At 42.2% G+C, this 27,539-nt stretch overlaps 1 protein-coding gene across 4 annotated transcripts in view; it reads right to left on the bottom strand.

Annotated features, from left to right (window-relative positions):
* ZNF516 (zinc finger protein 516) overlaps positions 1-22,141 on the bottom strand; it is a 104,607-nt gene extending 82,466 nt beyond the window's left edge. For 2 of the 4 annotated variants that reach the window (XM_061995821.1, XM_061995826.1), the window contains exon 1: positions 22,037-22,141. The gene's annotated coding sequence lies outside the window, so the exon portion shown is untranslated. Of the gene's footprint in view, positions 1-21,321; positions 21,397-21,901; positions 22,009-22,036 lie in introns of those variants that run through there. The other 2 variants (XM_061995822.1, XM_061995824.1) reach the window with 2 other exon arrangements.
* Positions 22,142-27,539: the final 5,398 nt, after the last annotated feature.

Raw genomic sequence — 27,539 nt, 5'->3', positions numbered from 1 at the left:
AGCATGAAACATCAAGATTTCTTCCCAAAAGGCAGTACTTAAAACACTCGATCAAACACTACTCATCTGCTCTAAGAAAAAAAAAAACACAACACAATACTTAAAATTACACAAAATTAAACATGAAATTTCCCAAATTATGTGCAAATATTTTTCAAACAGTTAATTGGCTCTAGAAATATTAACTAGGTTACTAATTTAGGCAAATACTTTTCAAGTCTTGAGTATCTCTATAAAACATCACATTTAAGTGCTTAACAAGGACAGCTTGCTTTTTAAAGTGCTTATTACTGCAATTCCCGTTGACTGCAATGGGATTTCTAAGTACTCAGCTCTTCTGAGTAAGGGAATACTTAATACCAGGACACAAGAGTGCACATTTAGAATTCTATAATTAGGTCATCCAGAATTCACAGGTTTTGTCTGAATAACTAATTTGTACGTTGTTTTAGAGATTATAAACTATCTCACACATACAAAACGAAAACCCTCCAAATCCAACCCCCTAGAAATCATTTTACACCTAAAAAAAAAAAGCACACTCCCTTTCAATGAATCACATGAGAGAATGCAAATCAAGGACCAGAGCTTTGATCCTCTTTCTAACCATCACTCATAGAGTGGCAGAAATACCCTTAACCCTCCAAAATATATTCAGTCAATGCAACAAGATGCCAGTGCTTTCTCAACAAGCATTTAATACAGGATGACTTCACCTGAGAAGTCCTTTAATCCTTACCACATTGCTTTGTTGTCTAAGCACATAGCAAAAACCTCCCTGTCATGCCTCTCCCTGTATCTGCAGACTGCATTCTCTACAACTTGGATGCAATAAGACGCAGTTTGTTTTTCAAATGTAGAATCAATACTGTTAAGTGGAAACCTGGAGGTGTTTTTTCCCTTGTATGAACGCTTGTAACCATTATTGAATCATTTCTCATAGGCTACCTTGCGTAATGCTGGCATTTGCTCTTTCAGCTTTTGCCTTCATTTCTGCTGCATCTCCACTTTCAGAACCTGCTTCCAGACTCATTTTGGAGGCACTTAGTCATAGCAGAGTGGTAAAATTACTTTCTTGGGATGATCACTCTGTGCTATGACAAACAAACAAAAAAAGTACACCAAACATTAAAAAAAAAGGTAACTTGCCAATACTTTCATTGATTTTTCTTCTCTTCAATTTTAGAGTGTTAACAAGTCATCTCTCTAATGAAACCGATGCTGGAAAGCCATCAGGAAACTATTCCTATCCTGCAAGTTATTAAATGTTGTGAATGTTTGTTTTAATTCAGGAAAATTATCTGTTACCAATACTTAAACCCTTTCACAATTTCCTACTGTAACAGACTCATAAACAAAAGACAGATCAATACACACTTGATAATAACCAAACATAAATTGACCATTTAGAGTATTGATCAGCAGCATTTTTTTTCTCCCTACACGTGCAATAGTTCGAGAGTGTAACAGGCACTTGGCAGTCTCAACACTGCACTGACAGAAAGAGAAACTGGCTGGCGCTCATGCAACATCATGTCAGTAGATACCACGTCCATCAAATGCTGACAGTTTGGCAGATCAGGCACTCTCTGCCATAATGTCATAATGACTTCAATTTACTTCTCCACAGCACCCAAGGGCTGTGATTTCATCAGCCATCCAAGTCTTTTCTCTTCAAGAACAAGACTCTCCTGCTTTTACATCTTTGACAGTTCCATATATTTCCTTAAAATTTCCTAGCAGGCATAACCAGAACAGTAAGAAACATGAAGCTGCTACTGCTTCCCTCATAATTTACATGGATAAATGAAGTTTTATTTAGCAACTAAAATTTCACGCTCAAAATTCAAACAGTGGCAAGTTTCAAGGGCTGAAGAATGAACAGAAACAGACAGGAACCTGATAAAACACACTGAGGTAGCAATTTTTCCAAGCCCAAGGTAGGTAGGGCTGTCTATGCTTCAAACTGAAGACTAAGACACTAACATTCGATGTCCAGAGATGTACTTCCATCTACCAAGAGGAGGCAACAACAGCTTTAATTGAGGATGGGCAGCAGTAGAGATGAAGCCTGGTGCTCACTCCTCTTCACCAGTGGATGGAGGAAAACCTAGGCAGCTGTGTGTGTTCGGGCCCCAGGAGGAGAAAACAGGTACATTAGTGCATGAGGTCATCAAGACATCATCAGCAATTAGGAGATACTCAGGTATTTCCTCACAGTTAGTCAGATGCTGCAACAGGGGCAACAATCATGTCAATGAACAGCTGAAATGAAACTGCTGACTTTTGCCATAAAAATAGTAAAGGATCCTTAACTTCACTGCACCCCTATTTTTAACTAGACAGGCGTCTTCGTCTCCTCTTCCTTTCCACCTCCCACTTCCTCAGGTCTTCCATGCTGGCCAAGTCAAGTAGTTAAATATTTCACATGGTCTTGAATAGTACAATTTTAATCTTGTCCTTTGAAATTTAACAAATGGAACAAAAAGATGTGCATCAAATCTTTTCTTCTGAAGGAACAGAGAGGCCCAGAATTAAAAAGTCAAACATACGTTTCTGTACACAATTTCTGCTTGTCACAGGAAACATTTTCTCCTTGTAAAGCACAGCAGTTAAACCTACACTTCTGGTAAAGTGTAGGCAGAGAAACCTAACCACCTGAAAGTGAAGATGGCAAGTGGGGAGGTAGTCTTTCCATCAGACTTCGAAGTACTCCCTAATTCAAACAAAAATGTCTCAACACCTTCAGTGGAGGGGAGCCATCTCCTCTGTGCCACATCCCTGCCCTCTCCTGCCTCCTCACAGCTGCAACCTATTTTTTTTTATTTAAAAAAAAACCCTCTCAGTCACCTAATAGCTTTTAGACATGATGTAACAAGAAACAATGCTAAAGAAAACTTTATATGTTACCTAGCATACACCACTACAACTGTCATATACATACAAAATAATTATATCTTAGTGCCCTTGCTTTAAGAGACAAATCTTGTTAATCTGAATTAAATATTCCTTTTTTTTTTTTTTTTGTTACACTGTAAAACCTATCCAGATGATTAAATCAGTAAGATCAGGTATTGTATGGCCCAGCTCAAACATGCAGACGCCTGCCACACAACAGAATGTCTCACCTGTCAGTAAGCACCGGAAGAGTAACTAAGCAGAGGACAACCCAATCTGACTGCACCCTCAGTGATTGCATCGACTTGGCCTTACAACACTGGAGCATACTTGCCAATTGCTAAACACCAAGCAAATCCTTCCCTTGCAAAAGTACACAGGACATCTAGTGTGTTAACAATGATGTCTCAGCAGACCTGGCCTTCACAGGTATAAACATCACAACCACAAAAGAAACAATGCACACAGATTAAAAAAAACAATTACAAAACAAACAAAAAACCCCACATCTCTTAGTATCACAGCAATCCCTTTCTGAAAGAAGGGGCACAGCAGGCTAAGTAACCCATCCAAGCCACCACAATTCTTAACATCATCTCTGCACCAATGATCTGGTGAAATGTCATTTCCATGCCTAAGTGCATATACTGTTGTGATTAAACAAAGAAAGAAAAAAACCCCACATTTCTACTTTTGACTGGGCAAGAGGGTCTATTTTTCACTCTCTGAAGACGACTCTGGAATCCAAACTTTGCTTACAAAACCAGAATCACAGAACGATTGGGGTTGGAAGGAATATTTAGAGATCATCTAGTCCAACCCCCCTGCCAAAGCAGGTCCACCTAGATCAGGTCACACAGAAATGCATCCAGGCAGGTTCTGAAGACCAGAGAAGGAGACTTCACATCCTCCCTGGGCAGCCTGTGCCAGGGCACCCTCACTCTCACAATGAAATAGTTTTTCCTTATGTTTAAATGGAACTTTTGGTGTTCTTCCTTCTTTCCATTACCCCTTGTCCTATCACTGGATACAACAGAAAAAAAGTGATGCCCCAATCTCCTGACATCCACCATTTATATACTTGTAAATATTAATAAAGTTTTTCTTCTTTCACACAATGGTGACTATTCCATGTTTATATATACCTCTACACACTGACACAGATCTAGAGAATATGTCAGTCTTGCTTACAAGTTTAAAATTTGTACTTTCCTACTGAGATCACCCAGCTAAGTAAAACTGCTCATCTATTAAAAAGTGTTGAGTCTTGGTTAAAATGGGTACCTGTACAGCAAGTATTTTTTTTAAATGGTAAAACACTATTTTGCATTACCTTAAAATTTTGAACTTGGTAATATGATGTCCTTCACCTGGAACTTCCTAAACCTGTCATATTCAAACAGATCACCTCTCCTCTGACAAATCCAAACATTGATACATCATTTCCTAACATTTATGCTGCTTTCAGGAGGATGAGTTAGTTACTCTTTAAGACTATAAGAGGTTCCAAAGAAACACAAGGAAAAATTTCTTCACTGTGAAGGTGAGCAAGCACTGGAACGAGTTGCCCAGATTGGATGTGAAGTCTGCTTCTCTGGAGACATTCCCACCTAGATGAGTTTCCGTGTGACCTACTCTAGATAGTCTTGCTCTGGCAGCAGGGTTGGACTAGATGACCTTTCGAGGTCCCTTCCAATCCTTAAGATTCTGTGATTCTCACTGACTTCTTTGCTGTGGAATCTTCTGATCTCACACCAGAGAAGAGTCTTCTTTGCAGTGACACCTGCAGTGACTCCCTGTAAGCACAGGTGCAAACAGGCAATGTGAAAACATGATTCCTAAAGAGATGTCAGAGAGAAATTTCTGGCCAAAAGAAGAAGGAGCATGAAAACACAGGGAGGGGAGCAGTGATGTTTTCCTGCTCAACCACTCCTGCTCCACGATGAGGCATATGGAGTAACAGGGCAAGAATAGCATAGGTGCTATGTCAGCATTGCATTTATTCAATTGTTTCATTTACCCAAATTGGTACTTCAGCTTTCCTAAACCTTCTTTCCCCTCCCCATTGCTTTCAGAAAACTCCAGAGCACCAGTCTTGCCTGATACCGCAGTTCCTGACACTGCACCTGCAGCAGACAGACACTGCTGTCCTGCAGGTATCTGGATGGAACTATCAGCCAGGGCTCGAGCCCCCGGCCTGCAGCAGCAGGCGCAACAGGGCCAACCCACACACTGGCACTGCATTACACATCCAACTAGGCTTTTAAGTCATCTTGATGATGACAGTGTCCCTTAGGATAACTGCAGTGCTATCGCTTGGTCTCCCTGAGCCCTCTGTGATGGCACATAAGTCACAGTTGACCTGGGAGAGATTCTGAGTGCCTGAACGTCTTCAGTAACACAGCCAGTTGGGAGCTGTAAGGATCCAGACACTTAACAGAGCTGAAAACTGCATCTGAGTGTCGAGTGCTAAATCTAGCACACAGGGACACTGCAGATTTGTGGCACTTCCAAGAGGACTCTGAATCCAGAAACTAATGGATGTTATTACATTGATAAATAAACAGCAGGGTTTCATGCAGTAGACAAACTGCTTCTCTTGCTATTTAACGTAAATTACCTGGTTTTACACCCTAGATAGGAACACTGTAAAGACAAGCACTGTTTCTTTTCATGGATAAGCAAAGCAATTATTTGAGCTCTAAAATTAGGCAACAGTTGAGTTGTTAATTCCCTCTGAAATTAAATCCCCAGTTTTACAGACTGACCCACACGAGCAAATCTTTGCCGTCAGCTCAACAGGTTTCCAAGTGGCCACTAGCATCTGCCTACATAGATCAGCTTGCCAGATCAAGGACGAGTGTTAAATTACAAGCTTTGTACTCACAGCAAGTATGATTATTAAATAAATAAATAAAGATCCAATTTATTATTGGCAGCACAGCAAATCCATGAAAAAACTTCAAAACCTATTTAATGTTGACCTCACTCTAATATTAGTCTAAAAATATCAAATCAATAATATTCTTTAATGTTTAACCAGCTACATTTGTCCCTGTTTAAACTCTGCCAACATTGGAAATGAACCAGAGATTAATTTGGTTCAATGAATTTGGCTTTTAACCTAGACAATAAAATTTACTTGTATAAAAGCTCATATCCCAAATGGCAATGTCAGGACGCCTCAGGGTATGCTCTGGTTCTTGCCAACACCACATATCCACCTTTATGGCTTTAAAATAAATCTATGACTTTTGTTCCCACATGTATAGGCATATACTATGCTTACATCACAAAAAAGTCATTGTTGACTTGCAAGGGTTAATTAATATGATGCTTGCTAATGTATAACCTCAAAACTACAGAGGATTACGAACAACTTATTTCTACAAAACTGGAAGTAGGGGAGGGGTGGAAAAAAAAAAAAAAGAAATATTTTGCTCTTTACCAAGGTAAGAGAAGCAGAATACTGAAGAACTACAGGATTCTGAAGTCACAATATTAAACTGCATTCTTAACTTTGGCACTAAGTTTATCATACACTTACTGCTATCCTAGCAAGCAAGTATGGTATTTAGCAACACTCAGAGCTAGGTATCTTCTGTCATATTTGAGGAACTACTGAAAGCAATTTGCTTCTAAAGTCATCGTCATGACAATATTGCCTTCATTTTCCCATTACCTAACAAGTCATGTACCATTTTCTCCTCACAGTTGACTTGTACTTTAAAACAAATACATTCACCGAGCCTGCAGGTCTATGTCCTGTGTACAGAAATGATGAATTTGCATCCCTGAAATCTCCATGTCAGCAGGTATTGATGGCAAAGAGTGGAGGAGAATCCAGCCTGCAATGCTAAGGAAGAGGCAAAGGGACAGAAGCACATCACAGTGTGCCGTCAAACACAAAAGGTTCTACATCACCACGTGGCCAAAGTTTGCCTGGTTTTACACAGAAGGTCAACATCAATTACACAGGTGAAACCGATAAAATCACATTTTTTCAAGTCCTAACCTGGTAATACCAATATGTGTGTGTCTGCACCCAGGCAATGCCAACCTTGAGATGACTAAGTCATATCACCACCCTGTGAAGCCAGGCTGGGTAACCATTGCTAACACTGGCAAATTCTTACGAGAAAGTGCCTCGGAAGTCAGCAAGACTCCTCAGATGAGTAAGAAGTGCTCACTGATGTCAGTAAAGATTATTCAGTGAGGGCTTTGAAGGTTTTGTTTTGCAGTAATACAAGCATATGTGTGTGCACACGCACAGGGGTACACATGACTACCCAAAAGCCATGAATTCAGCATCAACCTACAAGGCAGTATGGGTTAGAGATGAGCAGTCAGAAAGTGAGATAAATGACCCTATGCTATAACCTCAAAGTAGGAAAAACCTCAGCGCAGGCTATGCCTACTTATACCAGGACTAAACATAACTTAGGAAGTGCAGGGGTGAAGTATGCAGAGGCAGAAGATATATGCCATTACCATCTCTCCTTCTGATAGCTCAGTCCACTGCACTCCTTTCTATGCCGCAGTGCATATTTAGCACCGAATGCTAACTCTAGTCTCACAGATGCTGATGTAAGTTTCAATTAACATGACTGAAGACAGTGGAAAAACACCAATCAAATGAAGAGCAACTGAGCAAGGCTTAGTCTCTGAGGTCAAGTTGATAAAAGGTCCCAAAGCAATAGAATTTGCATCGTTTTCTGACCAGTGTCCAGAAGAAATTACAAAACCATTTACAAGTTCATGGCATATGGCACCGTTTTACTCCCAGCTGCACTGCTCAGAAAATACATAAAAAAGAGCTTTGTTTCTGTGCATATTTATTATGCCACACAGCTCTTACTAATAAGCTGAATTACCAAAGCCAAAAAGTTGCTACTGCTGTTTGCAAAAACAGCGTATCTTTGCAGTGAAGGAACACTGCACAAATAGTACTTCATCCCACGGGTGATCACTATACTCATATGAATATACCCATACTACATGGCACATAAAACTTTTTCTCCTTGGTTGCTCTCATCCCTTGTGTTGCTTTTCATTACTGCCTCTCTGTAAAAGATACAAATAGGGATAAACATATAAATGAGACACTCTTATTTTCCCAGGTAGCTGGCAGGTCAAATTCTGGGATGATCCAGGTACATTGGCATTTCACTGCATTTCTAGGCACCCACAGAGCAATCTGGAACCAGAGCCTCACGGTGCTGTTCTCCTGCAAGCCCTGGGCAGGGACAACCCCCACACAAAAAACACCTAAGTTTGAAGGAGAGTAGAAAGCAGTTGACAGCTGGCCAAACTTCTGCCTCCTATTGTGGATACCATTCAAACACCAGCTAAGGATCAAACACTGAGGTTTGCTTCTCCCCTACTCTAGTAAAATGCACAGTAAATTCAATTCTAATAACTTACTATTGTGAAGAGGGCTGTGATAATTAACAGACATTTATTAACATTTGACAGCAGATATTCTTTGAAGAATTTTAATGACCTGTTAATGGATCCATACAACCACATGTGTATGTACAGAGAAGATACAATCAAGTCCCGAGACTGATTCTTTCTATGTGTTTGTATACATCCGGAACAACAGCAACAGATTATCATTGCTACTGGGTGCCACCATATGACAATAGCTATAATTATACTGTCCTGATAAACCACAATCTTCTGTAAGCCTAAACCGCTGACTTTGTGTCAGATAAAAACAGATGCCTGCTTTGTTCCCACACACCTTTACCTGATCATCACATCATGGTTTGATTTAGAAGATGACTGTTAGCAAAAGGAAGTGATCAAAACTATGGAAGATGGAAAAAGAAACTGCGGTCTGTCCTCATTCATCTCTTCTATAATGCTCAAAACATTGTTACTACTGTTAAGAGACCAGAGACATATCCAGCACATTCTTTGTAGAAGAAATAAGAGTTAAGGTTGTAGCAGCAAAAGTCACCTCTTGCAAATGTACTTTCAGGACAGATTCATGAGTATTTACACACACACACAATTAAAAAAAAAAAAAAACCCAAAAAAAAACAGGTGATGAGCAACAGACTTCCCAAGTGGGTTTTTTTTAATGGCTGGTTTTGCTGACATGCATCTTTCAGAAACCTGGTTAGTCCTAACAAATTCTACTCATTCACAGCAATTTCTTTGTTTTCCTTTTTAAGGACATTTGCTGCCAGTGCTAAAAACTTATCTGCCTTAGATGGCTGTCAGCATCCTGCCTGCCATTCAACCAGCCCTCCTGTGCCAACAGCCTGGTTTCTCGGCATAGCCTCATCCTTCTCACAGGCCCCTTGCAACACTTGCATCCCTATCATTTTCATCCTAAATGCAAACCTGCTCCACTTCATATTCCTCCTCCAAAAAATCTCATGCTCAGCACGCCACAACCACGCACTAATCCCAAGTCGCCATCGCCTCTGATGTTGAATGTTGACACCAGCTCAAGTTCAGAAGCGTGCAGCAGACAGGAAATGATGATTGAGGAGTAAAGTGAAGCTGGGGGACAAGAGGCAGGAAAAGAGTATACGATAAACAGTGATTTGTACAGTCTTTGGTCCTTTAACAACTCAAAAGAAAAATTCAGTTACTTCACGCACATGCAAACACATATGCTTGGCCAACCACCTCTTCTGCTCAGCATTTCTTCTCCATAACCCACTCCACCACCATTATTTGCACCATCATTTTCTCCATGACTGCACAAGCTGTGTGACAGGTGAACAATAGCTATCTCCATCTCCTGCTCCTGCACAGCTCTGCACACTCCACCTCCTTCTCCTGTTGCTGTGGGATGACAGAGACCACTCAGCAGCCAGAGTCATGCGAAATAAAACAAGTAAGATCTCAGTTAGACCATGTTAACTCATCCCCGAGAGCTACGTCCAGTGACCCTGTACAGGGACATAATGACTGAGAGAGCTCCAGCTGTCACCTCAGCCTCATCGCTCACGAACAAAAGCATCACAAAGTGGCAATGATCCTTTTACTATCTTAGCACAGATAATTCCAGATTCCTGCCATGGTAATATCCACTGAAACAAAGAACAAAGACATCCATCTACAGAAACCCCGTGTCCCTAGGTACAGGGGAATCTGGTTCTCTACCTTCAACAGTCTCGCTGGACACACATTTCTCCTCCAAACACCCATTTTCTCCGCCCTTATTTCAATATACTCTTGTTAATTCCTTCTTTCCCTTAAGGCTGCATTCAGTCCCTCATACCCTGTGTTTTCCTCTCTTCCGGTCTCTGCTGTGGCTGCTGCTCGTGCCTGCTCTTCAATGCTTCTGCAGAGACCAATGCTGATGCCAGCTGTGAAACAGCTAAGAGATCTTGACAAGTCAACCAGCTCATCTTGGCACAGCCCTGCTATCCCAAACACACGGAGTAATCTTGAGGGTGGAATTACACAGAGAGTAAATCTACTCATCAATAAACTTCACCCACTAGACTTTAAGAGCATGGAAGTAAAGTAGGGAGCACCACGTGAAAAGCATTTTTATTGCTCCTCCACAAAATTATTTTCTGTGTGTTTTTTTCCACATTCACATACCCCTATATTTACATAAGATACCTTCTTTTTAAAAGATTAATAAGAAAATACAAACTGAAAACTTCACTTTGCTTGTTAGAATGACAAACTGGGATTTCAGTCCTTAAAACATCATTCTCTTCTCCAAAGTGTAAAATACACTAAACAAAGCAGAATAAACTGCGTTTGTAAGAACAACAAAAATCTGTTTCATGTCTAGCATCTTCTTAGCTGTCAGACTCACACTTCTGATCATCTTGTCCTTTTTCTTAGATGTTGAAGAAGAGTTTAGTTTCAGTGTCCTCTTCACTGGGAACAACAGAGGATGGTGATTCTCCTGAATGATGGGGTGCAGAGGTGATGGGTGCAGGGGAAGTCCCAACTCAGTGGGTAGTGTTCCTGTCCCCACTGAGTCAACAGGACCACCGAAGGATTCCTACACACTGCAGAGTAACCTGCACTGGTCTGTACAATGACTTGCAAGAGACAGGACTCGAACCTTCAGAGGAACTTCTTGATCCTGCTGCTGCCCTGGGCTGCTCATCCTTCCCCATGTCCATTACACACTCTGTTGCATCTTCCATCCTCCAGAACAAAAGTCATGCACAGTAGAGACATATTAAGGGGTCAACCATCTGTCTTCTTCTCTAGTCTGATGATACAAGCCTTGTGTGCTGGACATCACTCCCAGAACCAGCAGGATATTTGGACAAGCTTTTTGCAAGGGGAGACAAGGACCTAGGCTTTAGATGGATAAGTAACTGGCCTCACTTCTTACACCTCAAGAATCCATTTCCTTCTTATTCCTCAGCCTGCCAGATTAGACAATCCCCAGTGGATTCCTCTTTAGTATCTACCATTTCTCTTTCAAACTAGGTCAGTATTTATCTTCTTAAATTTCTTCTTCTCCTCCTTAATTTCTGTCAAAGACAAGGAAGCAAGAAGAGTTACAAGTCCCTCCACCGATCCTCTCCAGCCACATCTAGCTACAAAGCTGCGAAATTTTCATTTGCCATCTTACTGCATTTCACTTGGCAAGTATTGAAAAGCCAAATAATGTCACTAGGTTATCTCAAGCTGTACACCAGGACAACATAGCAAAGAGTGTGAAAGCCACAATGTGTCCTGAGCTAGGTAGAAAATAAGAATAATATTGAAAGGACTCCATCATGGCTCATCATTCTATGAAGATTCAGAGCGAACATCCTAGTTTGCAATTCTATACCTAGCACAGAGATGAACACATGACCTGCAATACACAAGTGGCAGTTGAAAGATTTTGTACACATGAAGACAGTTTGTTTGCAAGTTAGAACAGGCCACACAAAAGTCTTCTATCCATTGCATAAACAGCACATCATATACATTATTGTTGACAAAAAACTGTCCTGGGTTTTGCATGGAAACAATAGGAGATATAACTGTAGACAATTCTGCAACAGGCACTTAAAATTTTGTGCTTAGTGGCCTCCATGAATTTCGCACATTACCTTACTGATTTTGCTGTCTTTCACATTTCTAAAAAGCCAAGCCACCCCTTTACAATATGCAGGTTCCTTAGGTATTCACTTCAGGGCAAAGAGACTGCCCATAGCCTTGAGGACATTTTTGAGCTCCAGATAACTCTTCTTCTAAGTACATGAAACTTTGAAAGTAAATATTAGCTATCATTGCCTTTTGCATTGCTTACTTTTGTGATACAAATACATGGCAACCTGTAATCCCTAATCAACCTAGAAAACAAATGACTGATAAACCAATCTGCTTGTTAACCCCATTAACAGATTCTGGCTTCAGTATCAACAGGGTAATTTGCTGAGACTATTTTTATTCCCAGCTGCTAAACCATTAATCCCACAATTTCCACCTAGTATTCCCTTCCCTAAATTTACCCAAGGTTACCAACAATTTTTCAACTCACTGAAGAGCAGATAAATAAGTAACATTTGCAAATAAACACCTCCTGGCACTGGAGAACTGAGAGACTCCGATTACTGGGTGATCCCATTAAAGCCATTACTTTCTAATTGGAAGGAGACATTCAGAAGCAAAGCTGTGCGTCTGGCATGTCACTTGACACCTGGTATGTACTGTTCAAGATAAGATGAACTCTACAATTTGCTTGACACAATGAGAAGAAGTGGGTTATTTCATCATACCACCAATAGTCATGGCTCTCTACTAAAATCTGTTCAAATTTTATAGGACTGGGATTACCAACATGAATTGCGATGTTTTCTCAAACTGGCATTAAAACATTCTCCAAATACCATTAATAATATCAATATAAATTATGCATTGCTGATCACAGCATTCATTACTGAGGTAAAATTTATCTGGGGGGAAAGAAAAAAAAAAAGAGCAAATCTAATTGAAGTACGTATTTCTAGATTTCGTATGGCTTTTCTCAGTAGTGATGACAACACTTTTTTTAAAACGGTCTTACAGTCACCATTCACAGAATCATTAAAAACAGTATTAAGAAAATACTGTGTTAACCAGCTAAAGGTACAGTTACACACAGGATGCTGCAAAGGGGTTGACGTGATAATACTAAGACCGTTCATTTATCTAAGGATGTATCAATGTGCTAGCATAACAACCTGGAAGACAGAGCCCTGGTTTCATACAAGTAGCTACACACAGGAGGAAAAGCTGTATTTAACATTGGTAGGGTGATGCTCCTTTCAACTTCTATAAATTACAAAGTTAGCTATTCCTAATTGGTGTACATTAGTATTCAAACACCCCACTGAAATTACAAGCTGGGCAGTTTTTTCAGTACGTTTGTAGACACTTCACTCAAACACGTGAATAACCTCATTGAAGTATTTTTGTATTCCAAGGTTAAAAGAAACAACTTTAAGAGACAGATGGTGAGCAACTGGTATCTCACCGAGGAGCACCACCAAGTTTTGGAAGTTCTCACGTGATGCACTGTATGGGGCTAACTGCTGTTTGCTGTGCGCCTTGGGACTGCCAAAGCAAGCCCCATCTCCTGAAGCCTTGAAGATACACACAGCTAGGATGGCACTGGGGAAAGCAAGTCTAAAAATACAACTCCCATGGGCTCCAAATCCAGAGGGAAAATAAGAGACTTTATTTCTCTAATTGCATAGTTTAAGTCTGTCCTTAAGTTGCCTGATTCATGGTTTTATCATACTTGTGGCTGCCAGTACTGGCACCAGCTCACCAATACAGGTGCCTCACAGTCTACCGCAAGAGAAGCCAGAATGCATCCATTAAAATAGGCAACTAAGCAACCTCTGTAATGACTGAAACAGGAGGGGGAGGAAAAGTCTTTCCAAGCACATCCTCAACTATCAAAGGAGCAGCTCTAGTTTCAGCCAGCAGAGATCGTAACATCTCGCCCCGCAATCCTTTACAGCACACTGTGTCACGGGCTATTGTTCCTAACTCTTCCTGCAAATCATTACAACACTCAGAAACCGACTATTTCTTAAGGAAATTATTTCAGAAGGGAGAGGGGGGGTAAATTGCTTACTCATGAACCTGGTATCATTATAACAATGAGACAAAACAGCTAAAGACACAGATACATTGCATAATCCTAACTGCATAATTTATGGTGCTAGATTTCAGAAAAAGAACATTCTGAAACACTGAAATAAATCAGAGCACAAATGTGTCTTGTTGTCAGCTCATACAATATGGGTTAAATGCTACCATATGGCGAGTGCACACACACATTACCCTTCTAAAAACAAAAAACGTGGCTAATTTCTTTCCCAAATCTATTGCTAAATAAACGTGATTATTTTAAAATGAAGCTGCAATTGTGATTAAAGCACCTCAATTTCCACTAGTCTCTCTTTCTCTCTTTTTTCCTAAGAACTATTGCCACTACATTGCTTACCATCTTTTTTAAAAAGACAAGGAAAAAATACTATTAGACCAGCTTTATCCCTGTAATAAACCTACATGAGCATTCCCATGCAGTTTAAAAAGGGTGACGAGTCAACTCACCGTTCTTCTCTCTTTTACCTGTTGGAATAAAAAAGCTTGTGTGTGTGTGTGTGTGTGTGTGCGCAATACATTAAAACTCACTGACATATGATCTGATTTTCAGCAAACACTCCAGACAGGACTGGCTCAATAGGCAGAGCTCTCGTTTTCTCTGCACACACCCCCCACCCAAGTCACCTACTGAAACATACAGTTTCGGTACACTCCCAAGGAAAAAGAAGAAATCAAACAAACAAACCAACAAAAAAAGGGACTAAAGCAAGCATGTATGAATGCACAAAAGGTAGCTGGAGTGGATGCTAGTGGTCTGAGAACTGTCTGTCTAGCTTCTGCGCTAAGTATTTGTTTTTATCATTATATTATAAATGGAACATATCAGAGTCTAAAAATAGCTACAAATTGTAATTATATACACTTTGCAGTTTCTGTTTTACTTTGAAAAGAAGATTAAAAGCTACTAGATCGTTTTAGAAACTGGCCTTACAGATTTAGGAAGCCACAAAATTATTCTACTTTGCAATTTGGAGTACACTGCTGGGAAACATTTCCTTTGGGACGTAAATATGACAGCCCCAACACAAAGAAGTAAGCTCCCAACGCCATACAGTAAGATGGCAAGAAAGAAAAGGGAGGAGACAAAGGAAAAAAAAGTAATTTCTTAGAGGTTCTAAGAGTGCCCTGATTACGGATGTAATACCATAAGCTTTAATTAGGAGCTAAGTGCTGTGTGCTAAATTCATTCCTACACACAGACCTCTAAATTCAGAGTCACTCTACTGAAGTTGCTGTGAGTTTGCAAGGACTGTACAACAGTAAGGCCTGGCCTTTGGCCTCAGTAACAGCCCATCACGAAACACGGATTTTGTTGAATAAGTGTTAAGCTACACGATATCCTGCTGGTAATTTTTTTTTCCATAAGCAGCAATCACTTTAATGAAAGGTTAGAAAAGATGGATTTTAAGTAGTCGTCAGAACGTTAAATGGTTTTGAATCCAAGATAAAACCCTCTGTTCCTCCGACAGAAGACTTAAAACAGCATCTTCATTAACACGTGACTTTGTCACCATGCAAATAGCCATTGTCCTGGTGTCCCTGTGACACGGCTCTATTTGCAAGGCTCTATTTGCAATGTTCGCTCACCAACTCAGAAGTGGTAAACAAATGAAGTATCTTCCAATAGCCCAGTGCTACTGTTACAAAATACCTGCTAGAACTTAATAGGCAATAAAGAGCTTGACAGTAACTTAAGAGATGTATTTTTGAGTATTGTCCATCCATGAACTAATTTAATCTCAGAACACATGCTTAATGCTTTGAGTCCGTTTGCATAAGCGCTGTTGCCGTAATACAGTTTCAGGAACGCAAGGAGAAACTGCTAACATAAAGTGTGCAGCAACACTGATGATCCTCTATAGATAACCAAGATGTAAACAACATCAAAAAATGAATAACCCATGTTGAGTAATCATCGCATCAGAAAAACAGAGATCACTGCCTTCAAATAGCAGAGCAGGTTCAGCAGATCAAGAGATGTAACATTTGCTGACTAACAGTTAGGTAATGAAAGTAAACACTTGCAATGAAGTCATCATCCTAATGAAAGCCACAGGAACATTAACCACCTGGACCATCACCCACTAGTACGTTTTAATGCAAGCTCACTAACATAATATTTACTAGAATCCGCTGGAAAAGGAAAGGAAGTCTCACTTACTTCTAACACAGAAGCGGCGGTCAAGAAATAGTGCTATTTGTTAAGTCCTTCCAGCTCCCTAGTACTGTACTGATGATGCCCAGAGAGTTATACTGTGCAGTTACAGTGGGTGACTGAAAAACAGAATTTTCCCTTCAGTAACTGAGTCAGAACAGCTTTATCCTAGCACTGAAGTGTACAAACATTTGCAGCATGGAAGATGTCTGCTTTCAAAAAGCAATGCTTCTCCAAGGTTCAAATATTTATATTACAGATATCTAATCAAATAAATGTGACGAATGTTTTGGTTTTGTCTTTTTTTTTTTTTTGCCATGCAGTGATTAATGATCCGGATTAAGTTTATGGCTACAGAAAAAAAAATATCACTGTAGCAAGTTTCAGATGACTAACTGCCAATATTGTTAAGGATTTCAGACTCACATATAGAAACTGTAATTCCATTCAGAGACATCTTAATGCAACTCCTAATAGTCAATGGGAGTGGCAAGTACACTTATCAGACACAGTACCAGGCTCACAAGTAACAAGTCAATTTACAGTATGGTTGTACATGCTCTTACCCAACTGAGGAACATTACAAAGCTATGAAAAACAGTACTAGTCCATTTCCCCTTTCTACGCAGAAATCTAATGCCCATTCAGGCTTAAAAGGTATGTATCTACCAATTCATACTTGTGTCTCAAAAATTTAAACAGGCACATTTTACTTGTAAAATCTGCAAGCTCAGACAAGTTGCTTCCTGTAAAATGCAATCACTTTGTATTTCAGCTTTCTATTTTGATGACTTGAAGGAACAGCATAGCCAAACCTAGCTTTCCAGTTTGAGTACTCATGCATAGACTTCATCACTGGTCTCACAAAAGCTTATGCACTGGCTCATTTTGCATACTGTATGAAACCCATGAGAAGTCCTGGAAGTAACTTAGCATGAATTTGAGTCTTCACAGATATGAAGGCTCACAGAGGCTCTTCAGAGCTGACAGGTTGTGGATCATAATAAATACAGATGCCCTCCGTTACATGGGACCTCAGAGTAACACTTGCCAGCTAAAATTACAGGTAACTACTACAGATAACTCTGTTGTAATCACCTGCACACAAAGACCTTAAAAATAAATCCAAATAAATACACTGCCACTGGATCATTCATCCAATGATACTCTTCCAGATACCAGCCCCACAGCACCAGCTACACAAACATTCACAGCAAGATGCATTTTAAAGGCTACTTACTTTTCAGTCAATTGAAGCCAACATCCCTCCTTTCAAAGCAGATCTGTAAAGTGTTAAGGCATAAACATCTTCCTTTGCTAAAATGAAGGACTGTTGCACTTACAGGCAGTTCAACAGGCAGAGGTTCAGTACTACCGCACAACCGCTTTCACCCCGTCGATGAGTACTTCTGTACTGATAATTGCTATTATTAAATCTTGGTGACAGCATGATACTATGACCAACTATAAAAACATACGATGAACCTAATTTTACAAAGCAAAGACATTAGTCATTGTCACAGGAAAACTTTAATCTACAAAAGCTGAATGTCAATGCTTTTGCTTCATTCCAGCTATAAATTACCAAGGTCACTTGAAAATAATAGGTAGCTTTCGCCTTAGTGATGTAAACTGTCTTCTTCTGTATGATGCACAGAGAAATAATCATTCACACTCAAGGAGAGTGTATGCAGCTCTTGATGCATATTGTCTTAGTTGTGCGTAACAATTTAGATGGTTGTGCTGAGCTTAGACAGGAGCCATGCTAACAAACGTGCTCTCCTTAAATACATTTTGAATCATTCCTTAAGACAATATTATTATCACTGATACGTATTTTATCTCTTTATTTTGTAAACATTACCTTTGCATATTAAACTAAAAGTTTAGAGTGGGTTTGTAATACCCTATTGTTCACACAGACCACACAGTTACTTATCACTAACTAGATGTCACTTCAGTATCACTCATTTTTATAGAACTAAAGGCTTGAAAACAAATCCCAGGCAAGATTTATTAGAGATACCTAAAAAATATTTTACACCAGTAGGCAGTAAAGGTGCATACCATGCCAGTAACACAAAGCTCCACACAAACTGCTTTACTGTACAGAACTCATTCAAGATGAATGGCAGCTACACTTGTCAAACTAAGACTCCTGGAGTAACAGCACTGTAATACTAATCACACCACAGGTGCTCCTGCACAACTTCAGCTTGCAGTTTTACCGCAGAGAAAAGCTCCAAAAATGACGGCAGCCCACTTCACCTCACCACCTGGCAGGACATGATGAAGTGTACAGATCAGCCCACAATCAAACCAACCAGGCAGATATAGCTTTGCTCTGACAGACCTGAAGGACATGTTGGCAGAAAACAAAGCAGCGGTGCTCACCAAGAGATGACTCGTCCCAGTGTACTGCCATAGACAAAACTACAGGAGTAAGACTACTAAGACATTCCCTGCCTCGATGAAACCTTTTATCCCATCAACACAACTCCTCCCCAGCACTGTTCTCCCCTCAAAATACCAAACATCTCTTGCAGTAGAGTTATTTTTGGCCCACTAGCAGGAGCCAGCCTGTGGGTAAGAGCTGGGGGGGGGCTATCATCCACACTCATCCATAGAGCACAGCTTCAGCACACACGGCTTCGTGGCTCATGTGCAATGAAGCAACGCATCCCATTCCCAACCCCAGCCCTGCATACATGTTGCACACACACAGTCCCCCCCCAACTCCTGGCCTCTCATGCACCTGCCCTGAATGCAGTAGTGTGGCCCCCATCATGTAGACACACACACACATAGGCCCCTGGGATGGTGGGGTCATGAAAGGGGAAGGAGCTGCAAGCCACTCCCCTCTCTTAGGGGCAGCATCCTCCTGCCTGGTTCCCACCAGGACATGCAAGGCCTTAACACATGAACAGAAAGCGATGGTCAAAAATCAGGACACATACACACAAACGCCCCCCAACATAGAAGTCTCAGCTATCAACCCACCCATATGCCATGCATGGGGAGGGGGACACAAAGGAAACCGGACAGAAGAGTTTAAAAATCTGACACTCCTAAATCAACACATCTTACGTCATTCAGCTTCTGCTTAAAATTATGCCCTTCTCTTTTGGGGTTTTTTTTTGTTTTTTTTTTGGGGGGGGGGGGGTAGGGAGCCAACCAAATACACGGTTGCCAAGATGAGTTAATGAAAAACCCTTTGGCTGTTAACTCATTTAGTGCAGCAAGCATGAAATAAAGTCCATGGCAGGGGGCCAAGGCACAGCAGCAGCAGCCCTTTACCGGGCAGGCTGCTGGGACCTCTCCCCAGCCGACTGCTGAGGAGCCAGCCCAGAGGCGAGTGGCCAGGCCATGCTTTTGAGAAGCTGCGACCTTCTAGTCGAAACCACTCAATCTGCCTCCAAAAACATTATATTAAAAAAAAATAATATAGATATCTATCTCGATGGCACCGCCAGGTTTGAGGAGATTTTCCGTGAGAGTACTTTTGCACCTACTTCCAAAAAAGGCCCAACCCCACCTCTGAGAGGGGAAACTGCGAGGGGATATAAATAAGGAGGCCGGGCGGAGGATGCGCAGAGAGCCGAGGAAGAGCGACAGAACCCAGCTCCTCGTCCCACCTCGCCGCGTTCCCACACCCCGGCGCCGGGCCGGGCCAAGCCAAGACGTGGGGGCCGGGCGGCGGCGGGGGCCGGGCGGTGGCGGGGGCCGGCCCTGAGGCCTGGGGCCGCCCCGGAGAGGTGGGGCCTGCGGGCGGGGAGGCGGGTGCTTCGCGGCGCGGCCGGCCGCCCCGGCCCTCCCCGCCCGCGGCATCCGACCCGCACCCCCCCGCCCGCACCTCCCCGCCGGGGAAACTTCTGAGCTCGTAGGGAAGGAGTTCGGCTCTCCCCCCGGGTAGGGGGGCAGGCGGAGAGCTCCTGGCGATGGGAAGCGGTGGGAAAGGGAAGAGGGCGGGGGCGGGGGGGAGGAAGGAGGAGGAGGCAAGGGAGTTGTGCCTCTCCCCAAAAAGGGACTTTGACCTCGCACCGCTCTCCTGCGGACCCCGAAATACACGTTTTTGTCACCGGTCGGATCCTAACACATGTCGGCACAGCGTCTAATTTATGAACTCATCAGCCTAATTTCATTATTTAATCATGCGCCCAGCAATCGTGTTTCCTTAAGAAAGGACTGACCTATTTTTGGCTGGAGATAAACGATCATGTTAACAGATGTTAATCTTGTAATCTGTTTTTCCTGTAAGCACTTCGCATACTCGATTTTCAGACATTAAAAAAAAAAAAATCTTTCGCAAACGACGTCACGATTCAGTTATTAAAAAAAGGGGGAGGAAAAATCTCGCAATGGTTTCAAAGACATTAAATCTTTTTCACTTTATAAATGCTGATTTGTTCTGCCTCAACTCCCACAGGCTTTTATTTGCATTTCAAATTCCACAGGTTACACCAGTCGCCTTTTCAGAAAACGTAAACCAACAATAAGGCAGCAAATGGGGGGGGGGGGGGAGGCGAATCTTGCATCTGGATTAAATAAAGACACGAATTAATGTTTAGAAAGTAGTGCAAGCAAAATTATATTTGCACATCCAGTGCCCGAGCGCCTCCCTATCTATAGGGGTAATGGAAAGGATAAGCTGCGGGTACACACAATGCGCATTCCCCAGAAGATCTCTGTCTGCTGCTGGGAGCTTATTAACGCTCCTAATAAATGGTGCTGACTCCAAACCGACACTTTTCGGCTTAAAACGTAGGGTTTGCCTTCAGCAGTTAATTGCAGAGGTTAGCTGGTTTGAGGGAAAAAAACAACGGCCGGCTGTCAGGCTCTACACGCCTCCCCACACATACTGCCGATTTTAACACCCCACCTTCCTCCCTTATAGCAAAGTTTACCCATCCAAACTTTCCTCAACTTGCCCAAGTACTTAATTCGCATTAGGATCGCGACTAGGCGCTATGCTAATTATCATCGATGATAGTAGCGGGGGGGGGGGGGGGGAGGAGGGACGAGGAGGAGGAAAGCTTTTATAGCACAAAATGTCTGGAACTGCATTATTTCTATTCTTCTTTTCTCTCTCCTTCCCCTGCACCCCTCGATTCCCACCCCCCCTCCCCCGCCTTTTTTTAAGATATACATTAAACTCCCTGCCTCTCTCCCCACCTCACCCGCATCAAATGGGCCATTTTCCTCTTCTGGAAATAATCACTACGGAGACATTGTCCTTCGAGTCCTTCTCGCTGTCTATATGTGAATAATTGTTTTCTCTGCCCGCCCACCCCCAACTTCCTTTGATAAACTGTGTACTTCTGTAACTGGGATCACACAGCTATCGACTCGCAACGGAGCGGAGAGTAGCTAAAAAACAAGGCGGGGGGACACGACAACGACACAGGACACGCAGCCACACATCGGGCATTTCACGCACACCCGAATCGATACTATCAGCCGAGGGGGAGGAAAAAAAAGAAAAGAAAAAAAGCCAACAAACCACTGAATAATTTAAGTGGCTACTCGAGGCTGGAAAACCCATCACCCACCTTCATTAAGCCGAAGCATTTTACTTTAAAGTGAGGCAATTTGTTCTTTGTCTCTTAATGGATTAATATCGCAGTTCGCTCCCCCCCTCCACCCCTGACGGAGCGTACAAAGCCAAGAGGCTTCCAGAGCCCGCAAGCCGCCCCCCCCCCCAGCACCACCACTGCAGTGAAACCTCCTCCTTCTCCTCCCAAAACAGCGCAAAGTTACCATTTTGGAGCGGCTCCGATGACCGGGGGGACAGTTCCTGTTCCCGGGGGGGCGGCGCGAAGTTGTGGGGTTTTTGCCCCCTGGTGCGCAAGCCGCCCCTCGCTCCTTCGCTCTCTCCCTCCCTCGCTCACTCACCTCCTCGGCGGCAGGGTTCGAGGAAGGGCGCGCCGAACCGCCCGCCGCCCTGAAGGTGAAACCACGCGCCGCATGCGAACGGCGCCGCGCTGCACATGATCCGCCGAGCGGCTCCACTGGCGCGGGCGGGGGCGGCCCGCCGGCCCCCGCCGCGCCCGCGCACCGCCCCCGCCGCGCCCGCGCGCCGCCCGCGCCCACCGCGCCCCGCCCGCCGCGCCGCCCCGCGCGTTCCCCAGCCGCCGCGATGGTGTGGCCGGTGCGGAGCGCACCCACACCGCGGCCACTATTGTCTCCGCGCCGCAAAGTTGGGGCGCGGGGCGCCGCCGCCCCGGGGCCCGCGCAGGGGCGGGGGGAGAAGCCGGGCGTACCGCCCCTCCGCCGGGTTCCGCGTGGCTGTTGCCCGTCGCCGTCCCGGTTCCCACGTACCTCTCTGCCACGAAAGGTGCGGACTGGAGTTGCTCCAGATGCATTTCTATTAGAAACTTTTTTTCCTTTTTTTTTTTTTTTTTGGCGAATTCCACTGGTAAAATATTTATGGATCTATTGAAATGCGCAGAAACAACAACATTAAAGTCCTCAATCAAGATCAAAGAGGAATACTGTTCAACAGCCACGCTGGGGAAGTTGAAAGACCTCCGAACAAATCAATCTGCCATATGGCTTTTTAAAAAAAAAAACAAAAAAACCCCACCCAACAAAAAAGCACCAGCACTCCTGGGGCTGAAAAGTTCAATTCTTGTTTTCCTGCGTGTTTGCGAAGCTCAGATTAATCACGCCAAATATGTGTGCCATAGGCGAGGAGGGTATGTTTAGTCTATGGCTGGAAAGCCTAATTTAATCTGCTAAAGCTTGGTACTAGACATCAAGGGTGTGGAGGCTTTTTTTTTTTTTTCTCTCTCTTTCTTTGTCTCGTAATGTGCGATGACGTAGAATTGACACGGAGGACTTTTGACGAAGGGTCGGTGTTATCTCGACGCCGCGGAGCCCCCTGGGCCGCCGACCCGGGCCGGCAAATACCGCACCACTCCCGTACCGAGCACCCCGGCTCCGAGTCCCCCGCCGCGGCTGTCCCCCAGCCCCGGCCTCGGCCCCGCGCCCGCTTCCCTCCCAGCTCTGTCTGGCACTTGGGACGCAAACTACTGCGGCACCGCTGGCAAAGAGAAGAAAACAAAATTGGGGCGGGGGAGAAGGGGGGAGAGGCTTGAAATCGTGCCCTTTCCAGTGCTTATAACCAGAACCCTCGGAATAAAGGAAAAGGGTGGGGGTGGGAGGCAGCGAGAGAGAGGGAAAGTTGGTAATGAAGGATACACGAATCATAAAATGTAAGCTATGTGTGATTAATGATCTGCACTAATTTGAATAGCGGGCGTGTTAAAGGTCATTGACAATTGTTGCTGCTTTCAGCATGAATGGCTGAGTGGGATGTATTTGGGACAATCAAATTTAATTCTAATTCACAGAAAAAAAAATCGTGCATGCATAACAGCTGGTCAAAATTGAGAGAGGACGCGCTTTAAAAAATGCACTTTGCCTGCCCACCAAAGGCAACTTCATTACATTAACGTAGTGTTTTTAAATGCCTCAATAGTAAATAATGTATCTGGAATGTCTGGACTTTGTTTCTTGTGCATCAGCATCTTTCCTGCACGCCTTTTCAATCACAGGCCAAATTGCGTTCCCAGTTACTCCAGACTGACGGCATTTTGTGGGAATTCAAGTTCACTGATGGCAGATTTACCTGCGAATGGACCACAGCAGATGTCAGCGCTCTGAGCTTGAAGGATTCACCCCAGGCACACGCAAATAGCACAAGAGCATAGATTCTCTAATCACAGTTTATGTAGTAGTTTAACATTTCTTTACACAATGAGTGAGAAATACGTTGGAAATCAGCATTCCAGGGCAGTATTTAGCACTATAATATTAAGCTAATAATTTCCATATGCCGAAAATTGACAAGTCAGAGCAACAAAAGGTGTATGAGACTTCCCAACTCCTCCACCTAAAAATGTGATTTTTACGACCTACTTCTTTTCTATCAGAGTCTGCATAGATTCTCTTCCTTAGACAGTAAAACATGAAAATACGCAACACGGTGCTTGCTCTATTACTTGACAGGGTAATGCTTCAGATGCTTAATATTTTCCATATTTACTTCCTTAGGGCCTGGTCTTGCATTTCTTGTTCCCATAAAAAAATAGGATACCGAGGCTACAGGGGTGAAAGGACTGGAGAACCCGGCTCAAGCTTAGTAAGTGAAGGATATTCCACTTTAATGGAAAGGCAATTAAATATTCAGAAGACGCAGAGACTTTAAAAACAATCAAGCAGTATATTAATTTCATGGAAAGTCACTAGCAGAGTTCCTCTCCCCATGTAATTTTAAATAGGAGATTTTCTCACACTTCTTCCACGGAGTCCAGCACTTCTGGTTTTTAAAAGAGAAACTGGAAGAGTAGAAGAATTTACAGAATTAAAAGATATGCAAAGTATATTTGCACGATAGTACTGATGTCATTAGAAATTTCAGGTAAGAGAAGATATTTCCAAATCATTCATGATGTAACATTACCATGGGTGATTAATCTGTTTGCAGAGGCTGTTTATCCATTTTATCTTTGCCAGAAATTTTCCAGGAGATGCCCTCCCGCTTCGAATTCTTTAAATTACACTATTTTGTGTGAGAATGTCAGTGATATTAATGGCTCAATACGTGTTTTGCTATTTATAGACTCGCATGTATAATAATTCTGGCTAATGAAATACTTGGAGCAGGAAAACATTTATTTACTTTTGCTATGGTCTAATAAATTATTTGTTCAACATTTGGGACCAGGCTTTTTCGAGTTAAGGAAAATGGCATTTTGATGAAAATCTGTGTGATGACTTGTCTGCATAACTTAGCCTTGGGAATGATTGGTGGAAGTTTAGATAAGAAAAGGTTCCGGAGAAACACCATCGTAGAATAGCAAGGAGAAAAAGGCCTTTTCTCTAAAAGCAAAGCTGGATGCATATATAAATACTTCAAGGCAGACAAACAAGCCAAGTTTGGATTACATTTATATATGTGTATGTGTGTGTGTATACAAGTCACACACTCAGATATATTCCATAAAATGTAGTCTAGAAGAGTCACTTTAGTTTTTGCTGTATGCTTGCTCAGTTACTCAGGTTTTGTGCCAATGAGTATTTTTCTTTGTTATAAAATCTATCTGAAATGTAGAGAATGTGCCTAAACAATGCTAATCTGGGATGACTTAAGGCTCTTGATTTTTTATAAGGAATCTGTCTCTCTATCTCGAGACTCAGACTCGAGAAAACTCAGTGTTTTCTTTGGTATCTCCCATCATATCTGTCTCTAAATGACCCTTTTTAAACACAGCTGTTAGCTTTATCATTAATTCTCCAGTTCTGCCAATAAAACAACAGATACCTATTTCAATCTAAATTGGAGATTTTGCTTTCAGGGTGTGCTTAGGTCAGAAAAAAAAAAAAGAGGACACAAAGTCTGACGACAAATAGTCTTATATTAGCCTTTACTTTCTAAACCAGAGTTTTTGTTGCTGTATTTGGAAAGACAAAGAGCATGTGCAGAAATTACAAACTGGAAGGCTCTAATACCCATGTACAGCTGCAGATCACCGCACAGGAACATTCCCAGTGATGCTTTTTAACAAGAAACTAACATTTGTGACTCCAATTAAGATGGGCCATTCTAACAGTCGTGTACTTTCAGAGTTAATGTGGGTGGCACAAATTTCACTGTGAAACAAAATGGTTTCAATCAATAACAAGCATATACGCTTGGATAAAATACAAACACCTCTTACATGCACCATGAAAAGCCTTTCTCTCGTCTTTAATTGTGCCTCAGTAGCCATGCGGTGCCGGGATGCTTCCAAAGTTTGTACTACGAAAGCACACCATGACCCAGCAAAGTTTTGAATGCCGCTGTAGTCTGGGTCTGCGTGGTTTGAGGTCAATCTCTTGCACCCTGTTAATTTAGTCAGGCATAAATCTAGCAAACGGATTTGAAAATAATTTTCCATTTGGAGAGCTGCAAATATTTCGGAATCTGAAGAATCTATTAACGTGTAACCACAATAAGTGACTTGGGCATATCTGATGACAACTTGTGTGGGGTGTCAGGATGTGGTCATATCCTTTTTACTTTCTACTCATACAAGTTGTCCCCTTGCTATTAATGGAATTGCTTTAATGTTAAAAGATGATGGGCGCTTGTCTCCATCATCTTATTTATGGCATGTAATGGGCTTTTCCTTATGGCAGAAACAATCCGGGAGACCTTTCATGAACAATCAACATTTCTAACTAATATCTTTTGTACTTTTCCCTACCATCAACAGAGTTGCTAGGCTGTAGCCTGATTTTTATTTCTGTGCTTTGATCCTCTCAAACATACAGTTTTTTACATCGAGTTATTCCACATCACTTTCACAATGACGCTGAGGAAGAGAGCAGAAAAAGTTAATACTGCAAAGTAAGTACAGCCTTGGTGTACATGGTTATTTTAGGTTCATACTAAATGCTGTATATAGTACCAACTTTTTCAGCCCTGGCAGTCAGAGTTTCTCACCCATATGTAATTTTATAAACTACATCACGGCTTCACAGCAGGTAGGGAGCCCACAAACCTGTTCTTAATTTCAGCTTAACTGAAAGAATCTCGGCAGCAGCTGCTTTCAGAATAGCTGATATAGACTTCCACAGATGTGGCCCATAATAGGTTCAGAAATAAAAAAAGAACTAGGCCACAATGAGAATTAATTTCAAGGAAGACAAATTCAATAAGGATGTCACTTTTAAGAGATTTTTTTTTTTAAGAGACCTTTGGGAGGGCATATTTCTGTAGCCTGTTTTTTTTTTTTATGCTGTCTACCGATCGTAAGACTGCAGTACACCCATTTTCTGGCAGGCTGGACCTGGCTGTTAGCAGGCTGCGCTCTCTCAAAGCAAAGAAATGGGCCATTTCTGAGTTTGTGTTGCCACCCCTCCCCCTTCCCCTTCTTATGTTCCTCCAAGCATAACTGATAGTACTGGAGTGCCTGTGCACTTTTCTAACTGGACCAGACAAAGAGGTACAACAGCTAAAAATGCCCTCTTACGATACAGAGAACATGCTGCTTGATAAAACTGGCAAAACTGGTTGCTAGCTGTAAAACCACGAGTCACTTGATGATGTTTCACAAGTTTGAAATAAAGGAATACAGAAGAAGTAGTTTCATAAGTGATTTCTGGAGTTTAGCAAGGGGAAGGCTCTAAATTGTTTCTGTAATGTCATGGCAAATACATTGGTGTACATACTGTCTTCTGCTGAGTAAAAAATACCTCAAAAGTAAAAGTGGAACAAAACAGTCACTTGTTCTTGCTAACAAAATTTTCCTTGACATTCTGTGCAGTGGTCTAAGTGTTTGAATAATCTTGGTTTATATGGTCTTTCAGCTCAGGCATGCGAGGAAAAAGGAACTTCAAAAAGAGAATA

Source organism: Colius striatus, chromosome 4, assembly GCF_028858725.1.
Source record: "Colius striatus isolate bColStr4 chromosome 4, bColStr4.1.hap1, whole genome shotgun sequence".
NCBI classification, from domain to species: domain Eukaryota; kingdom Metazoa; phylum Chordata; class Aves; order Coliiformes; family Coliidae; genus Colius; species Colius striatus.
This window is presented reverse-complemented; position numbering and strand designations above follow the sequence as displayed.